The 19,395-nt window shown below is 53.7% G+C and overlaps 1 protein-coding gene across 10 annotated transcripts in view; it reads left to right on the forward strand.

The window, feature by feature from the left end:
- Positions 1-19,395, forward strand: part of AGAP1 (ArfGAP with GTPase domain, ankyrin repeat and PH domain 1) — a 557,314-nt gene that overhangs the window by 198,052 nt on the left and 339,867 nt on the right. The window lies entirely within an intron of this gene.

The raw sequence follows: 19,395 nt of genomic DNA on the forward strand, positions 1-19,395 counted from the left end.
GTGCCTTCGTGGAACCAGGCATGTGGCCATGTCCTTGCCTGTCATGCAGGGGGACCAGGGAGCCACCCCCCACTTCCTGTCCACTTGCCTGGGCCTCTCGTGCAGGGGCACCAGGGAGCCGCCCCCCACTTCCTGTCCACTTGCCTGGGCGAGTTTCAGAGCTGCAGGAGAATCCGGTTGTTTCTGAAAGGACACGAACAAGGAAAGCCTGGGTCTCTCGCCGTCTGGCCACACTGAAGTTCTTTCTCACCACCAGGGAGTCTGTACCTGGAAAGTAATTATAGTTCTTGTCGGATGTGTTAACATCGACCGAGTGCCTGTGCCCGCCTCATTGAGAAGCTTTACACTCAGAACGTTCTGGAGTCGGGACGTACCAGAGTCGTTGCCCAGGTTTACGGAGCACGTCCGAGCAACGGGAATCCCGTCCCACTAGTGTGGACGGCAGGTGAAGCCGATTAGAGCTCAGCCCCACCTGCCACAGCTCACAGAGGCCAGAGGTCAGGTTCGAGGGCAGCTAGCTGCTGACGGGCATCTCCATCGCCACGCTGGGGGTGGTGCCCTTCAGGTGAGCTGCAAGGCCTGTCCACTGCTTCTGGCTTGTCCTCCTTTTCCTCTCGCAGCTGCCGGGGGACCAGCTGCCTCTGGCCGCACGTGGGCAGTGACTTCAGGCACGAGGATTGTTGCTACCGGGACTGTGAGGTCTGCTTGCGCACCTGGCGCCCTCCTGGAGCTCTCCTGTTCCCACCTGGTTGTCCCTTGATTTAATTAGCGTGCAGTGTCCTTTAGTGTCACTCTGACCTGTCACAGGATCTGTAGGTTGCTGGCTGTGTGAGGTGGCGAAGGCCTGCTGTTTTCAGACGAGTGTGCTCTCCGTAGAAAACTCTGGCGTGGGAGGACCCCAGACGTTTGCCGGAACGTACTTTGCATCAGACTGGTCGTAGCTGGGTTTCCGAGGATAACAGCTGTTGTGTTTTAGTCGTGTGATTCCTTCTCGCTGGTATTTTATCCTCGTAGTAGAGAGAGTTGAGCAACACGATTTCGGTAATTTTAAAGATGCAGTGTAAATGAGGGACGGATTTAAATATTTTGTGTATTTTTTTTTAATTAGTAAATTAGCAATGCAAAAGTGGGCACCTCAGCAGGGAGCCAGTGATTCCATCAGAGGAATCCAAGGAGTAAAATTTTGTGCAGGCGGATATCCGTTCAGCCGTGCATGTGCATGTGTGTGCGTGTGTGTGTCTGAGTCCTAAGGTCGCCCTGACAAATTACTACAAACCAAGTGGCTTAAATCAGCAGAACTTCACTGTCGCGGCTGTGCAGACCAGAAGCCTAAGATGAAGGTGTTGATGAGGTTGGTTCTTTCTGGAAGGCTCTGAGCGGGAGTCTCTTCTGTGCCTGGCTGCTGACAACCTTCGGCTCCTTGGCTCATAGACCCATCACTGCAATCTCTGTCTCTTTCATGCGACGACATTCTTCCGGTGCCCTTGTCTCCGTGTCCAGATTTCCCTCTTCTCGTGGGAATGGCAGTCACTGGGTGTAGGGTACCCCCCTCATCCCCCCGTTCTCTAGTCTGACCTCATTTTCATCACATCTGCCAAGACCCTCTTTCCAGATGAGGCCACGTCACAGGTGTCGGGGGCCAGGACTCGAATATCTCTCTTGGGGGCTGGACTCCAACCCACGAATGACCCTCCGTGTTTTGCGCACACGGTGTGTAAGCAGAAGCTGCAGTCAGCGCCGTGAAGTTGCCCTGTTCCCTCCCGGGGCAGGAGGAGCGAGGGGCGACCCCCGCTCTTCCCGGAGCCTCATGGACACGAGATGAGCGTGTGTGTGTGACCTTCACACCTCTGATGGGAATTTCACGGCTGCCGTTCCCCTGCAGTAGAGACAAGATGAAAATGACCCCTTTGCTCTCAGCGCCCTATTAATGGCTGCGAATTAGAATTGTGAATGATGTTTTGGGCACGGAATTAGAGTCTCCACCTCGTGTAGGTGCTTAATATTCACGGTGCATCCCTCCTTCCCCACCGCAGACCTCCGTGACCGCCATTCGGCGTTTAACTCTCTCCCCTCAAAACTGAGAAAAGGAAAACAGGAGAGGAAACCAGGCTCTCCAGGGTTAGTGGGAATTTGATGGACACTGTGGACCTGCCCCGAGCCACTTGACCCCGGGCGGGCTGGAAGACTGTGGGTTGTGGCGTCCCGGAGACACTTGCAGCTTTGGAACGGAGTCGTTCCCCTGAGACCCTGTCTCCGTGACATCCCTGTGTTCTTCTCCCTCATGCCGTGGGCCCTGCCGAGCTGTGCGGATGGCTCGTGCCGAAGCATCTGGAGCCCGGGGACCTCACACCCAGAGCTGCCTTTGTGTTCCTGGGGTAGGGGACGGGCCCAGAGCTAAGATGAGACTCAGCTGTCTGGTGGATTGAGTGGGAGATTATAAGGTTGGTGGAGACAGGCTTAAGAATGTCCGTGGACCCTCCTTCCTGGGATAATAAGATTAACTGCTCTTCGCTGATTTTTCAAGAAAGTACCAGAACTAAACAGGGCAGAAGGTGCCAGGGTGTCCGTCCCTAGTTGTGGGTGTCACGTGCAGCTGGACAGTTCTCTGGTCACTGCCCCCTGCAGCAAGGGCTTGCTGGCGGTAAGGTCCCCGCGAGCTGGCCGTCCCTCCCCCGTTCCTGCCCGCAGGACTCTGCCCGCGTCGGTCTCTGGGCAGCAGATAGGTTCTCAGGAGCACATGTATCCGAAATAGTTTTTTAATGAATGTTTACTTAGTTGCTTAGAAACAAACCATGTGGTAAACACTTAGCCATATTTTCTGGGACACATGAAATGCGTTTAGGCCGTCTGCCCCCAAAATCCTTTCCAAATCAAATAAACGTGAAAAAAAAATTTTTTTTTGTCCGCTACCACTGTTCAACAGATGTTAGGGCTTATTTCTAAACACGTCCTTTTGTGCTGTTTAACGTTCCAATGAAAAAAATCTGTAAACTCTAATAAAAGTTGAGTTGTTTCGAAGCCCAGCCATTTAAATGTTTTCAACATAATTTTACCATGTTACTCGTAACCAAGTGATTATGTGTACATGATAATTTTTTAACAAGGATTATCTGTAAACCTTAAGATGACGAGCAGCCTGCCAGCAGGTTGGTTTAACAGATCGAGCAGAAGTCCGGTCTTTCACATTCTCTAACTATTTCAAAGCAGCCTCTGACCGTGGAAGTTTCACTGAGCTCTCCTTCCTTCCGTCCATAGAACAGTCCGTTAACTCTGTCCTCTCCCAGCTAGGCTATAGGGAGGCTTAGGTGATGTTGTCCAGAGTAGGTGAAGGCTACTAAAATTCTTAGTAGAGCCACCAAGAAACAATAAAAGAGAGGCATATTCTCTATGGAAAAGAAAGCTGTAAACTAAGAATAAGGAGGGCGGTGCCTGGGGGGCTCAGTCAGTTGAGCGTCCTGCTTCGGCTCAGGGCGTGATCTCGCGGTTCGTGGGTTCGAGCCCCGTGTCGGGCTGTGCTGATGGCTCGGAAACAAGAAACTGCGGGGCTACTGAGAGTCGCTACCTTCTAGGTGGAGAGCAGAAGAGCCTCCTGGGTAAACAGCTCTACTTCACGGCAGCGACCGCTGCGTGGCCGGGTGAGTCTCTGAGCACCCAGAAGGGGGTGTGCCGGCTTGTGCCACGGGACTCGGAGCCCCCATGCGGTCCAGTGCATGCTGTCCGCACAGCCTCTGCCTTCCTGAGACCCCTCTGATGTCACACGTTGTTGTCACCACACCGTTTCCTTACTAGGAAAGAGGAGAGGAGGACTCGTTTCACTGTTGCAATTACAGACGATTTTTTCCCACAGAGAGGTGAGCACCAAAGGTGTTTTTTTAGGGCTTTAAACGCGTGACCTTTGCACTGCAAAGGAGAAAACAGCCACTGGGTCTGTCAAAGCTGAATCCCCCTCCCGGCCACTTAGGTGCCCTCGCCCTCGACCTTTGCCACATCTGTCCCCGTCTTGGGCCCAGATTCTCGTCATCTTGGCAATTGACGCCCATCCCAGGGAATCCGAATGGCAGTGGGACCGTCTGCCACTGGCCCGGGCGGCACCTGCCCTGGTCTGGCAGCCACGGGGTCCGTGTGTGTTGTATTAGCCTAGACCCTCGAGCGGAAGGGATGGACTAGATGAGCAAGTTCAGTGCGCCTAAGTAGAGCAGAGATTGATTTACTTGAGGACCAGGAGCAGTGGAGGGCGTGGGTTTAGCTCTGGAAAGTCCCTGCTGATCCACGTAAGCTCGTGAGGAACCGCCTCTCCGACTTCTTGCCCCTGTGGGCTTCGTGCTCAGCCAGGTCTCCCCCCTTGGTGGCAGGCAGTTCGTGGGTGGCCTTGTGACCCCGTGATCCTTAGCGTTCACAGCAGATGGGGGAGGGTTGATTGTTTCTCTCTGTGGCTGCAGCAGCCGGTCAGACGCGGCCCCGGCTGCCTTGCTGGAGCCCCGTGCTTCTCCTGTGTTGTAACCACTGGGGGGCTCGTAGCTCTTCTCCCCTGACTCACGGGTCGGGCGTCTCTGTTTGCACTGTGACAACCAGGTGCCCTGGAAATGCCGCGGGCACGGTTGACCTCACCCCAGCGCTGCCCCCGGCGGATCTCTCCCTGTGACTCCAGTGTCCCTTTGGCTGCGGACCTGGGGCTTTTCGGGCATTGCTTTTCCTTCTTGGTTTTCAGGGGCACAGAACTTTGGAATGTTAGGCATTTGTTTGGATCCTAAGGTAGCAGCTCTCAGAACCGATTTCCTGCACCCCCCTCCGCACTGTCCTCTTAACTCACCACCTCTCTTTCCCCCTCGCTCTGTTGCATGGGTCCTGGGAAATGGGAGGGATCACGTACCTGTAACCATTCCTCGGCTAGGGCGGTCTGACCATTGGGGCGGAGAGGTTTTCTGTGGAAGGCAGTGCAGAAAGGGAGAGATCCCGGGCCGAGGCCAGCCTTGGGGCGAACAGAGAAGAGGGTGAGGGACACACCGTGCCCGGGGCAGAGAGGAGGGTGCGGGAGAGGGAGGCGGGGGTTGGGAGAAGCTCCCTGCGTGGTCGTGGGTCAGGGTGGAGAGGAGGCTGGGAGTGAACTTGAAAGTACGGAGCTGACCTTTCAGTCGTGGCCGATTAGAGGTGGAGCTGTCGGCGTCGTCGGCAGAAAACGTTGCATCCCGCGAGACCGCACTCGCTTGACCTCACGGCTGTGAGCGCGAGCTCCCCTCTGGGGTCGTGGCCAGCTTCAGGGGCAGGACTCGGCGAGAGGGAGGTAGAAGTCAGCAGCCGTGAAATAGGCCAGGTGCTAGGAAGAATCCCCAGGGGAGTCTGGTATCCTGAAAGTACCCTTGAACTCGCCTCTGGGTCCTGTGCTCCCGCAGGAGTCAGGCGTCTCCGGCCTGAGGGCAGGGCATCCGCAGGAACCGGCCGTGTGCTCTGGGAAGGACCGGGGCCGGTCGTGTGTGTGCACACGCGTGTACACGTGCACAGCTACCAGTGGCTAAAGGTCACAATTTTGTATGGTTCACGTGAGTTCGCAGACGACCGACCCAGGCCAGAAGTGAAAACCAGATTCTACTTCAGCGTCGTGTTTTATCCATCCTGGCCGGCTTCCTGGAGGTGGTGTGTTGGGAGACTCTGAGGCAGGACCTAGTTCAGGGAGAGTGTGAAGCGTGATGAGGAGGTGATGCCTGTCCTGGGTCTGGAAGCTGCTTGTGTTCCGTTCCTGTGGCCCCGGGGAGCAGCGGGTGCGGCCGGCACTGGTTACCCTTTTCTGAGCCCCGCCCCTCCATTTTTCTTAAAAGCGTTCTGTTTATTTCAAGCCATAACGTCACAAACAAAAGAAGAAAACAGCTCTTGCTCTTTGAGGGCCACTTGAGTCTGTTGATGGTGTGGAGAGTGTGGAACCCCTGGGCTTGTGGACAGACCGTCTCTCTTCGTGCTGCAGGACGAGGGGAGCGGCTCCGGGCTGCACCGAGCAGGGGGTCAGCGCCCGGCCCAGCACGGGGGGTGGGGGGGTGGGGAGGGCCCGTCAGAGTGCGGGGGCGGGGGATCCCTGCATCGCCTGACAGTGGGTCAGGGCAGTTGCTCTGTGAGTCTGGGGGCCCTCGTGAGAAATGGCTGATGTAGGAGGCTTCTGGAGGCAGTCGGGGAGGCCTGAAGGGCCATTGCTGGAGCCTGGCTCTGGAGCGGGGTGTGGGGACGAGCTCTGGAGGCTGGAGCTGACGGACGGATGGATGGAAGGCGCTGCGGGCACCATACGTCCAGGCCCCCCATGGCCCCGTCAGGGGTGCTGGCTGCTCATGGTTCGTCCGGGGCCCTGCGCCCTGGCACGCTCTCCGGCCTGGGCCGGCGCCCGACTGTGCCCCAGTGGCCGCTGCAAGCTAATCTCGTTCCGGGATGTTCCAGACGCAGATTCCTGGGCCTTGCAAGGTCAGCTTCGGCCTCAGAGGCAGTCAGAGGCAGACACACAGGGACCCCCCCCCCACCCCAATCAGTGAGGGCGCCTGGGGCAGTCCTGTCTCCTGCCGGGCCTTGGTGCAGCCCCGCCCACGCTCCGTGCTGGCCACCTCAGGTGTTCTTGGGGACGAAAGCCTCCCTCTATCAAGGATGGAGACAGGCCTGGACGCAGAACCTCCTGGACTCCTTCCATTTAAGTAAATACACTGTTTCCATGGGACTGTAACAGTTGCAGAGAGAAGCTGGAAAACAGCCGTCTGAATCATAACGTGGACAATGTGCAGGCGTCGGCATCAGCATCAGAAATGGCAGAGGTGAGACGGACTCTCCAGCAGGGCTCCCTCACCCCTGCTGGGGCTGTTACGCCCATGAGCTGAAAGACTTGTTGCTTTTTTAAAGCTTTGTAAAAATAAGCCAGTAAACACCCAACAGGAAAGAATACGGCCCACGGCGCCCGATACGCTTATCACCTGGCCCTTTACAGAGACAGTTTGCTGACCCCTCACTCTGCAGAGCATAGAAATGACGTCAGTTCGTTGAAACATATAGGATTTCTTGGTTTCTCCGTAGGGTCCCATCTAACAGCAGCCTTTTTTGATTTCTTGAAGCAGATACCTGGCTGATGATCAAAGAATGGTGAGGGAGCATTCCTTAAAGATACTACTTTTACGTATTCGGTTCTAGGATCGCGTATTTTAAAATAGAGTTTACGTGATGACAGCTTATGTCTTTAAGGGGAGGTTATTTTCACACGGGTAACACTAGCTGAGAACAAGGAGTCTGAGGGACTGAGAGGCCATCAGCCAGCGCGCCGGGAGCTGTGTTTCCCCGCTCGCTGTCGCTCACGTCCTGACCCTCCAGCCCTCGACAGGCACGTCAGGCCCCGGGGGTGTCGCCGGTCCAGGAAGCCTTGTTTAAATATTCCGGGCGGGGAGTTTGTGCCCAAATCTGCAGTGCTCTCTGTACCTTAACCTTTTCTCAATGCTTAAAATAAACGTGCAAAATATTAAAAATAAAGCAACCACCAGTATATTTTACCCCAAAGAAACAAACGTGCAAGACTAAATATACTTTGTTAGGTGTCACCACACAAGCTATTTCAGGGGCAGCAGTGGATGCTGGAATGTTCAGGCATGACCACAGCGGTGGGTACTGGAACATTTGTAATAAACAGTTTACTGATTTGCTCATAAATCAGCAGGGCCCGTCATTACGTGACTGCTCTCTCTAGACGGCAGATTCGGGACCGGGCTCCCCAGCCCCAGCCCCATCCGCTCTGGGTTTTGGGGGCAGGCTCTGCACCTGCTCATGGTGCCCATCCCCCTCCCCCTCCCATCCCCCACCAAGCCTGGCCCTTCTTCCCCGCTTCCTGTCCTGCCCGCTGTCCTTGACAGTAAGTCCATGAGGGCACAGGTTCTGTCTTGTTCCCTCGCTCCCCGGCACCGACGCTGTGCGTGGCCCCCGGTGGGGCTTGCTCAGTGCTAGTGGTGGTTCAGGCCAGGGTTCGGTCCACCCGGTGCCAGGAGGAAACGCAGAATTGGCCAGGAAGCAAGTCCCAAGTGGAGCTGAAGGAGAGGATCACACGTGGCGACACCCGCGACTCGCCTGCTGCTAGTGAGAACCAGAGTGTCATCGGAGTGCAAATCGGATGCGAGTGCAAATCGGATGCGAGTGCAAATCGGATGCGTTCTATCCCTTTGTTCCCTTATCACTTGCTCACGTGGAAGCCTGGCCTGAGATTAGAAACGCAACCTTATGCTTAGGTGAGAGTCTCTTCTGTTGGGAGAGACTTGGAGCATCTTCTCTGTCGCGCATTTGGAGAAACGCTGTAGAGGACTTGCTGTTTCGTGAGCTGTTTCGACTTTTGTTCTCCCGGGTCTTCTCGAACACGTGGAGTTAGGACCACGTACGGGGCAAGTCTTGGTTCTCCTGTGCGAATCGGAGCACCGTCTGCGGCCGTCTGGTTGCCGCTGCCTTGGTGCCCTCTGGTTTCACTGAGTTTGCAGGGTGAGCCCCTCTGAGTGTGAGTTTGCCTTTGGAAATCACAGAGCTGTCATTGTGACGTAGCGTAGCGGTTCCTAGCTGATGTGTGCGAGGCCCCTGTGACGTTTGAGGACCCTGACGGGCAGCTGGCGTGACCTAGCTGGTGCCCCCTCCCCATGGCCGCAGGGGCTGCCATTACCTGAGTTTTCACAGGAACCACTCAAGGTGGGGGCCCGGGGTTGGCCGCGGTGGCGGCTGTGCGTCTGTTCCCCTTTGTTGCCGGAAGCACCCGCACCCAACCTCACGACTTTGCAGATCGCCGGCTGGGCTCAGGGCGCTCGGAAGGAGCCGGGGTCCCTGCGTGTGCTGAGCTCTGCCGTCCACTGCAGGTGCCTGACCCCTGGCACTGAGTTACTGGGGAAAATACCGAGTTCATGGGAGGAGTGCAAGTGAGCTCTGGGCTTTGGGTCCTAGTTTCTCCAAACAGGAAAATCCCGAGTGTGTGGTGCCAGGGCAGACTGAGTAGGTCCAGTGGGGGGGTAGGAGGGGCGGGCTCTGAGCCCAAGGGCCAGTCGAGTGCCGGCGGAGGTCTGGCTCGTGACGCCAGGGCTGGAAACAGAGGCCGGACCCAAGGCTAGAGGCCCGGGTGGTCGGCATTATGCCTGGAGCGTGCGGTGAGGGCAGGCGGGCAGGAAGTTATTCGCATGCGCGGTGTTCCCCGTGTCTCAAAGCGGACCCCGGACACCTGCAGAAGGAGACCAGGTGCCTTGGGCTCTGTGGCCCCCCTGCCTTCTGGAGTTGATGACAGCCCAGAGCTGACCTTCTGGTGCTCTTATCACAGAGGACTTTGGGGGGGGTGGGGGGGAGGGATAGTACTATCGTATTCTAGAGAGTGCTTTTGTGGGGTAGGGGGAACCCATAAAACTTAATGAGAATGCTGCCGGGTCTGTCACTAGATGCTGAAAATGGGAGACTGGCGGGGGCCACCCACCCCACACACCTGCCCGGAGTTGCTAGGTTTATTTTAGCCTTAAAAACGACATCAGCTGGGGGAGAGAACTCTCCTGTAGGTTTCATATATTACACTGCTGGTGTACGTACTCCTCAGAGCCCTTGGAAGCTAAGAGTGAGGAAACGAGAACTTTGGAGTAGCAAAACCGCTTCCACAGACGTTTAATTTTCCACCTTCTGCTCGAGCAGCAGCTGCGGATTTCCACAGAGCCCCTGAGTGGGGCCCGTGGCACATCGCGGGGGTCCACCGGTCACACTGCTCGTCAGGGGCGACAGAGGAGCTCTGTGCACACGAAAGAGCACCTTGGGGCGCCTGGGTGGCGCAGTCGGTTAAGCGTCCGACTTCAGCCAGGTCACGATCTCGCGGTCCGTGAGTTCGAGCCCCGCGTCGGGCTCTGGGCTGATGGCTCGGAGCCTGGAGCCTGTTTCCGATTCTGTGTCTCCCTCTCTCTCTGCCCCTCCCCCGTTCATGCTCTGTCTCTCTCTGTCCCAAAAATAAATAAAAACGTTGAAAAAAAAATTTAAAAAAAAAAAAAAAAAAAGAGCGAGCACCTCAGCTTCTCCGGTTCCAGCGTCCTGTCTGCCTTTTCCGGCCGGTTAATTTTGCTTTGACCTTTGGCGTGAGGTCAAGAAAACCTGAGCTGCCCGAGTGACACTTCAAAGAAGTACCTTAGCGACCTGTGTGCTCTTTCAGGGTGCCCTTCCAGTGACTAGATCCCGGAGTGTTGAAGGAAAAGGAATGGCTGTGCTTTCACAGCCCCCACCTTGCAGGGACGAAAGCGAGTGCTCTCCTTGCGCAGAATCGTCCAGACGGGGCCCCCTACGTCACGGCCAGCACTAAACGCACCGTGACCTACCCCCGAGTCAGCCGGTGAACTGTTTTCAAGTGACTTCTGTCTCACGGAAGGCTGTCACCACACCTGGGCCCGGCTTGTCGGTCATGAGAAAGCGGGACGTGTCCCGTAGCGTAGCAAGGCGCTCGTCCGCATAGATTTTAGGTGCAGACACGTGCAGGACAAGGTTTCTAAAAGGCCAGTCTGAAGCCGCCGCTCTCCTGACATTCCAGAAGGTGGGTGTCTGAGTTTACATCGGAGTTTGCTGGACACAGATCTGTGTGCACCACGTACTTGATTTGTTGTGAACTGTGATACAGTTCCAGAACCAGTTGTGCGTATATGAAAATGCTCACTGAATCGACCATGTAACAAACACTTGTTTTTAGTGTTTGTTTATTTTTGAGAGCGAGAGAGACAGAGTGCGAGCAGGGGAGAGGCAGAAAGAGAGGGAGACACAGAGTCTGAAGCAGGAGGCTCCAGGCTCTGAGCTGTCAGCACAGAGCCCGACGCGGGCCTCGAACCCACGAACCGTGAGATCACGACCTGAGCTGAGGTCAGACATCCAACCGACTGAGCCACCCTGGCACCCCAAATTGACCATTTTTAAAAAGACTGGCAGCCTCTCTGGACAGAAGGCCTTTTGGGTAGCTTTGAAACCCTGCTGCTTGCTGAGAAACCCCACCTTTGCCGGCTGGGGCAGTGTTTTGTCAGGGCCCCTGTTTTCTTACTTTGTTTTTTGTTTTTAATGTTTGCTTATTTTTGAGAGAGAGCACATTTGCATAAGCTAGGGAGGGGCAGAGAAAGAGAGGGAGAGAGAGAATCCCAAGCAGGCTCTGAGCTGTCCGTACAGAGCCCAACACAGGGCCCGAACTCACAAACCATGAGATCATGACCTGAGCTGAAACCAAGAGTTGGATGCTTAATGGACTGAGCCACCCAGGCGCCCCTGTTGTCTCATCTTTAAAGTGATGTGGAGGGTCTGTGTCACTTTTTCCTGGAACATCCTATGGTCTCTTGATCAGCAGATTCAGATCTTTTCTGCATTTGTGGAAAATTCCTTTGCATTTTATCTCTGAAGGGTCTCGTAGTTCTTTCTGGAGGAATTTGTTGTTAGCGGCCATATTTATCCTTTTGTCAGACTGGTCTGCCTTCCTGTCTGCTCACTTGTGCCCAAGGACTTTATCTCCAGCTTGCTGATCTCACCAGCTGTTTTATTTCAAGCTGTCTCTGTCAGAAACTCAGCTTTGAGCAGTGTCTCTTCTGTTCCGTATGTTTTTCAAATCTTACTCATTTGTTCCAAAATGTTACGCTGGTTCTCAGTTCTAGAGGTTTCCATTTCATCTCCTATTGGAAATTCTCACCCCTGGCATTCGTGTCGTGTGGAAAGCCTATTCTTGAGCTGTGTTAGAGAGGGAAGCACTCGTGATGGGTTTCCTTCTGCTTTTTGAGTTTTGTTTTCATCTGCATTGGCTCTTGTGTTTTGCGTGCTTCCTTCCTGTCTCCCTTGTCGCCTCCTCCCGTGTTTCCCCCCAGTAGTGTCTTTGCATGATGTCCTTACCATTTCTCCAGCCACCTGCTCCTTGGGCGTCTGCCCACACCTTCTCTCTGCTGAGACTAGTGCTGTCCTGGCTCTGCTCTGGGGTCCCCGCAGGGTCCCCAACACTGGCTGGGGCCACCGAGGAGGCTTCTCTCATTCCAAGTCAGGTATGGGGTGTGGAGAGCCCCTGACCATCTGGTTTCCTGTGGTGGGAGTCACCCCCAGTCTGAGTGTCCTGCACCAGAGGGCTGGACCGCTCTGCCCACATTGCCACCAACCAGACCTCGGTCCTGCAGGCAGATCCCCTGCAGGGAGGTGCTTCGGCCACCTCCCTGAGGCTGGATGTTATTTTCCTGGAGAATACAGTATAAATGCATCATCCTGCCCTTCCCATCCCTTTCCTCTCCTCTCTCGGGGAACCACCTCCAAACCACGGTCACAGATGGGCTCTGCTTTTCCTGTGAATGTGCCAATGTCCTGATCCGGGCTCTCTGCACTCATGGGGTGGGGGGGGTGGGGGGAGAGATGGAATGACAATATGTATTCTTTTCGCCTCCAGAGAGCCTTAGGGCCGTTCACATCTGTGGTTGTGCTGCCACATTTCTTCCTCTGCCTTTTGGGGGGGCTGTTGTTGACCCCTGGGGTGGAGAGGGGGTGGGAATTAGGAGCCCTGTCCTGCCCAGCCCTGGAGTCTTCCTTCTCATCTTAGGGCCACTGTTTTCGAGGTTTTATTATGAAGCTACACCTCTTTTCTCAGTGGACAGTGAATGTTCTTTCTCCTGCTGCTTAGTTTCTTCCCTTCATTTTATTAGGAATAAAGAAAAGGAAATCCAGTGATAGCGAAGTTCAGATCTGCCCTCTTAATCTAGAACTTTGACTTCTTTCCTGATCTTCCTTTGTTATTTTACTTAGATCTGGGTGAAATGAAGTCATGAGAGACCACGGCCTGCCCAAGGAAATACCATGTCCATGTTTAACCCCTCTTTTTCCTGGAGTCATGACCCTGAGCGTTTACCCAGGGAAGTATTTAGCAACCACCGCATTCATCCGCTGGTCCATTTGGTCCGTTGCCGCTGGTCCGTTTCTGTAGTTGCTACTTTTTTTTTTTTTTTGTAAACAATGTAGGTTTTAAAAAAAATTGGCAGAGGCAATGAAATCTGACTGTGTTAAATTTTGTAAACTAATACATTACCAATGAAACTTTTTTCCTAGCATAAAAATAATACACGGTCCAAACAAAATTCCTTTTAAATGTCACAGTACAAAACCTCTGTAAAACCTCCATGTTAATAAGTTGCTGACTTTGGTATCTTCATCACACTTAAAAAGACAAAGTCAACTTTGAAAAATTTCTGGCATGTTCATGATGAATTTTTTTAATGTTCTCCCAGGGAGAAAGAAAATCCTAGTCTTTTTCAAAGTGTCCCTCTCATTCCACTTGTCTTAAATAATTAGGAAACAATAAAATTTGCAGATACTTGTTCTGTTGGGGCCATGCGGAGAAGAACACTTCAGGCGAATATTAGGAAGGTTTTCATGGCCGAGAATGTCTACTTGGTGAGCGCAGGGGGCTCAGTCCCTGATGTGTGTCCCAGCCCGAGCCACAGCCCGTGATTGCTGACCAGCCCCGAGGCCAGCTTGTGCCTCCGGGAAGCCTCGGATCCCAGCCACGTCCTTCTCAGAGGCTAGGACGATGCCCCTCCCCTTTCCCTTGGAAAAGGGAAATGATATACTCTACAGATGCAGATTGAAAGTCAAAAATCATTTTCATCCTTTGCCAAAGCGTGAAAAAGTGAAGATTAAAATCCACGGGAGAAAAACAAACAAACACACACGGTGAGCAGTTTTCTGTTTCGTGCTCTCAGTACAGGGCTGATCTTGGAGCTGTGGGCAGAGCAAGGACAGGGCCATCCCCCCGTGTTCCCAGGTGGCCCCTGGGTGCTGGGAGATTGCGCAAAGGCTGCGAGGCTCATCTGTGGCCTGGGTGGTGTCACGTGCACCCTGTCTGAGCAGAATCTCACGTGGGAGAGAGGAGTGCAGGGATCTCTGGGCACGTCTGGGTTTGGGTTTCCTTCCTGCCACGCGCTGGCGTGGGGGCTTGGTCAGCGTCTGACCTTTTCCTCCCCAAGGACACGAGGATGTCAGTAGTGATGTTTGTGTCCTCGGCAACAGCGGAGACCACGTGGGAAGAAGAATGCTTTGTGATCTATCGCGTGTTCTAGGTCTCTGTTATTAGCATTGCTTTCTCTTGCTCGGAGAACTGTTAACGATACATTAATAGCTTTCAGTCCCATCAGACAAAATGATAGAAACAGAAATGTCAAATATCTGTTGGCAGTGATCACTCCCAAGAAAGCTTCTTTTTAATAGGAAAATTTAGTTTGCTTCCCCCCCCCCCTTAAAGCAGAATGACAGCACAGATGAGCACTTAGACCTCTCCGTGTAAATCGCCCTCCACTGTCGATCGATCCCACCTGCCGTGAATTAAATGTTAGAAGGAACCCAGGTCCTGCTCAGGACCAGTTGTTTTACTCACCCTCAGCATCCCAAATTTAAAACTGGTTCCCAGGAATGAGAGCGGGACTCCATTTCAACCTTGAGACCTTTAGAGTAATTGATCACGTTGGATCGTAAGAGACTTCCTCGAGTCTTTTTGAAAGACGTGTAGAATTGCCATATTCCTGGTGTGCTGTTCACAACACACGTACATCCGCATCCCTGTTCTTGGGAGGTACGGTCCAGTCCGCCTCTTACCCGTTTTGGGAAGAAATGAAGGGGACTCGCTTAAGAGCACACAGAGGTAAACAGGGAAGTTTTCTGGGAAGCCTGAAAACCTGCCTTTGGGTGAACCAGAGAAATCACTAAATCGCACGTGAGGTTGAGTTCGGACAAGAAGAGCCGCACGTCTCTGCCGAGTGCTTAACGTGGTGCCGTTTCCCCCTGGTGGCCTCACTACATCTTTGGAAGGAATGGACATAAGGGACGAGGGGCATCAGTTTTCTGTTCTCGTGGAGATGTCCTCACGGGAACGGGGCCCTGGTGCCACGGTAGGGCCGGCAGATCAGCAGCTGTGTATGGGCTCTGTGGCCCCCGGGGTCGGCTCTCCCCTGCCCCCCGCGCCCTCTGCACCTGTAGACAGGTGTGCCGGGCCAGACATCCGTTGATGGTTTCCACTACGAGGTCAGGTTGGGGGACACTTTGGAAAAGTAACAGTAATTTGATGTTACATCATGATATCCGGCAGCCCCAGAAAGCTGAGCGGCATCCGCATAATAAATGCGGATTATCGTGTTGGCTGCCGGGAAGACTGGGCACTGGGTGCTAGGAACACAGAATTGGGTCGCGTCGACCTGCAGGAAAGTAATTGGAAATTGGAATATAAAATAGGCATCAACACATCTACATGAAAAGCGAAGTAGGTTGTGGTGTTGGTGGTGCCCTCTAAGATTTTGGGAGGAAAAGATCTGATGCCTGGGACCAGGCGGTGTGTTCGAGTTTAAGTAGCAAGAGTGGTGGCCTCTGCTGAATGCGGGCCAGTGCGGAGCAACACGGTTTCCTCCTGAGGCTTTGCCCCTTTGTTTCTAAAGTAAACGGTAGAGGGGTGCCCGGCCGGCTCAGTCGCTACAGCTTAGGACTCTTGATCTCAGGGTTGTGAGGTCAAGCCCCACATTGGGTGTAGAGATTACTTTAAAAAAATAAGATAAAATCTTAAAAAAAAAAAATCCGTAGAAAATGAGCTTTATTTCCGTGCCAGACCACGTCTCCCCAGTACACAGTGGCCCCATGCTAGTCGAGTCTGCTGATGATCAGTGGTAGGAGCTTATTTATCTATCACTTTTACTGACCCCATTCTTCATGCTTAAGCACCTGGCTGAATTTTATCTAATTGTTAAATCTTCAGGCTGATGGCAAATGCATAGGAGTATTTAATCTCTTTTCCTGAGGTATGTATAGATAGTACCAGGAAAAATAACATAAGCCAATCACAGGAAGCTAATATCTGTAGTTGTAAAGTATTGAAAAGACATACTAATTATATATCCGGGGAGGGGGGGGATGTGTAAAGTGATTTTAGAATTGAGAGGGGTCTTTCCGGGTGGAAGAAAGGATCACCCCTCCTTTTAGAAGGTCTAGAATCCTTTGCTGAGGTTACAAAGACAGAGATTATGGAGGAACAAACAGAGGGGTCGGTGCAAACCCTTCTTGACTTGAATACCATGATTGAACCATCTGGAAGCATCATTTGTGAACAAGGCTCCACAAACACACATGAAGAGAAGAGAACGAAAGAGTTGGTGTGAAATTCACCCCGCAGGTGTCGCGGAGCAGGGCATCCGAGGGGGAGGTCCTCAGTCAGCCCCACGCCGTTCCAGGAGGACTGGGTGCTGACGCCCAGCGGGTTCTTGCTCCCTGGAGAGGTTGGGGGGGGGGGGCAGCTGTGCGGCGGAGGGATGCTGGGACTTGGGGAGCGGGTGTGGTCCCAGGGACAGGCTCCGCTGCTCCCTTCCTGCCCGGAGACGACCCGGACTAGTGAGGAATCGGATGTGTGTGGCCAGGATGCCCAGGGCAGGCCTCTGTGCACTTGGGTGCTGGGGGCTCGGGGCCTGCTGGCGGGGAGGCAGGGTCCCAGGGCGAGCGTGGGCTCGGGGCCAGCTCTGCGGCGTTGTGCGGTTCCCTCAGGTTGTGGGGTGCTGTGGGGTGGGCCTGAGGCTGAGAGCAGGTGTGAGGCAGGCAGGAAACTCGTGCGGAAACCTAGCTGAGAAGCCTAGGTGATTTCAATGAATATGGACAGTTGGGATGGAGAGAACAAAGGGGGTTTTGAAATGCTCTAGGGATAAGCTGGGTGGAGAGAGAGAGTGTGCGAACTCATTCTGGGGGATGGCGGACCACCAGGGCAGAAACTTGGCATCAGAGCATATTTTAGCTTGCCAGGGCGGCTGTAACAATGGGCCACGAACTGGGGCGCTCGGCACAACGTAGATTTGTTCTCCCGCCACACTGGAGGCCAGAAGTCCGAGCTCACGAGACAGACCTGTTCCAGGCCAGTCTCCTGGCTTCTCGTGGTTTGGGGGCATCTTTGGTGTTTCTTGGCTTACAAAGCCCCTGCCTTAATCTTCACCAAAATTTCCCCTTTCCTAAAGGCACCAGTCATGGTTAAGGGGCCCATCCTGTGCTACTATGAGCTCATCTTAACGCCTCACATGTGCAGTGGATTTATTTGCAACTAAGATCACATTCTGAGGCACTGGGCGTTAGGACTTCAGCGTGTGAATTTGGGGGTGCACAGCTCCACCCATAATAGCAGTAATGCACTGCATGAAATTGATGTGGCTCTTTTAGGACGTGATAATTAGCCACTTGCAGATTGCGGGATGCTTGATGATCACCGGGGTTTTTAAAATACCCGCTGGGACACCAAGGGTGCCATGCTGCTCGGCTCCCGTGCCCACCAGGAAACCACTGGTCTCCGTTTCCCTGAGCACAGGCAGAACTCTGTGGCCGAAAGGACATGCAAGGTGCCGCCCAGACCAGTCCCTCCCAGCAGAGGGCCCCGCTGATGTGACATCACATGACCTGCCTTGAAACCACTCAGCTGCGAGCACAAGTATTTTCCTGTGATGTGAGGGCTTTAAAAACGTGCGTCAGATCTTCTCTCGGTAGACTTGGTCTGAAGTGCACTGTTAGCTCGGCAGGTTCGCGGTGACTGTCACCCTCATTCAGGAGCCTGGATCGAGGCACCAGGAACCAGAGGAGAGATTTTTGAATTTGTAAACAAATACCTGTTGGTTTTCCCGTGTCGCTCTCAGTATGACTTGTCAGACCTCTGGCAATAAGAGGGGAAGAAACAGGCTTTTCCCCCAGTACAGATTTCGCATCTAACATTGTGTTTTCACGAAAGGCTGAATTCACTTCATCTCGCCAAGAAATAGCGGGTTCTTTTAAGTTGTAGAAAATACAGAAGTGATATTGATCACTATTGCAACTTGGGCTAACTTTTCTATTACAAGTAGGTTTATTAAACGTTAAGTGTGTCTTTTATAAAAGCACGTGATGACCCTTGGCAGAAACTTTGAATATCGCTAGTAATAATTGCCAATGGCACTGCCCTTCAGGTGGGCGCCTGCCCGCAGGATGAGGTGGTCCCATTTTACAGCTGGGGACACTGAGGTAGAGAGAGAGGTGAATAAGGGAGGCCGGGTCCCCCAGCATTGCAGTCTTGTGGCCGTGTCGCACCGGGGGGGTCGGGGGCTTCTGTGCCACACGTTTCCTGGCTCACTTTATAGTCACGACAGCTCGGCTGGGAAAAGGGTGCCATACTCGTTTACTTACAAGGAGTCTGTGATTTGGGGACCGGAAGTCATCGGCTAGTCTTCCGACAGGCGCAGACACGCCTGTTCCCTTCTCTGTCCTCTGTCCTCTGTCCTCTTTCTTCAGTGTCGTGCCCACGCAGGGGATCAGAATGGGAGTTTATGTGTTTGATCTGAATGTTGGAAAGTTTTCTTCGGTTTTTCTTATGGGAGCAGACTGAACACCATATAAAGCAGGTGTGTTTTACGTGTTACATCGGTGCCCGGAAGGGAGTGGGTGTGTGTGTCTGTGTGCATGTGCGTCTGTGTGTGCGCACATCTGTCTGTGCACACACGTGTGCTCGCTTTGGAAGATGAGCCCACCCGGAGTCGATGCGACCCCTGGAGGCGGAGGGCGGACACACAGCCTCTGGGCCGGGGAAGCTCTGCCCCCCTGGTTCTCCAGGGGGTGGTCATTTGGGGGTGTAGGTGGCGTTTCTGGAACGTGTCTGTGCCAAGGCCTGAAAATGAGAGCAGGCAGTGATGATGTGTTCCTCTCTCAAAAACAAGAAATCAGAATCCCGCTGATGATTAGCTAGAGTGGATTCAGAGCCCGGAATCTCGGAAGGTAGTTTGTCCTTGGAGACGGCAGAGGGACCCCGAGGTGCGCGCACTTCCCTCATCCACCAGAGGCCTGGCGGATCTCTTGTCCACCCGGGGTGCTGCGAGGAGCTGCACGGGACCCTGACATGTCTCGCCCCACCTGGGTGTGTGCGGGGCCGAGATGTGGAGGGCCAGCCCCCGCCCCACCTCTGTATACGCACGGCGCCCCGGCAGGGTCCCTGGTGGTTTCCCGCTAACAGCGCGCTCTCTAACCCCACCCCCCTCCACCAGCCAGCTGCCCCGCTCTGTCTCGACCCGTGGGGAGATGCCATCCAGTAGTTGTGTCTAACACGTGTGTAGTATTGAGCATCCTTCCCTTACTTGTGCCCCGTGAATACAGAAACACCATTCCCATGTTCTGTGTTTTCCTTTCAAAAACTGGGTTTCTCTTGAGGAGAATACAGGTTCTCAGCCCTTGAATTTATCAAAATCTTGTACACTAGGCACCTGTTCAGCATGAAAAATTCTTTCCCATTTTGCAAAACCCAACAAGAGAATGATCATTTCAATGCTCTCTGTTTCTGAACTCTGTGCATCGTGTTCCCAGTGAGAGAGAATTCCCGAATTTACAAACAAAACCTACGTTAAAATTCTTCTCTTCTCGGCCACG

Source organism: Puma concolor, chromosome C1 (genome assembly GCF_028749965.1).
Source record: "Puma concolor isolate L17-30 chromosome C1, mPumCon1.1.hap2, whole genome shotgun sequence".
Lineage (NCBI taxonomy): Eukaryota > Metazoa > Chordata > Mammalia > Carnivora > Felidae > Puma > Puma concolor.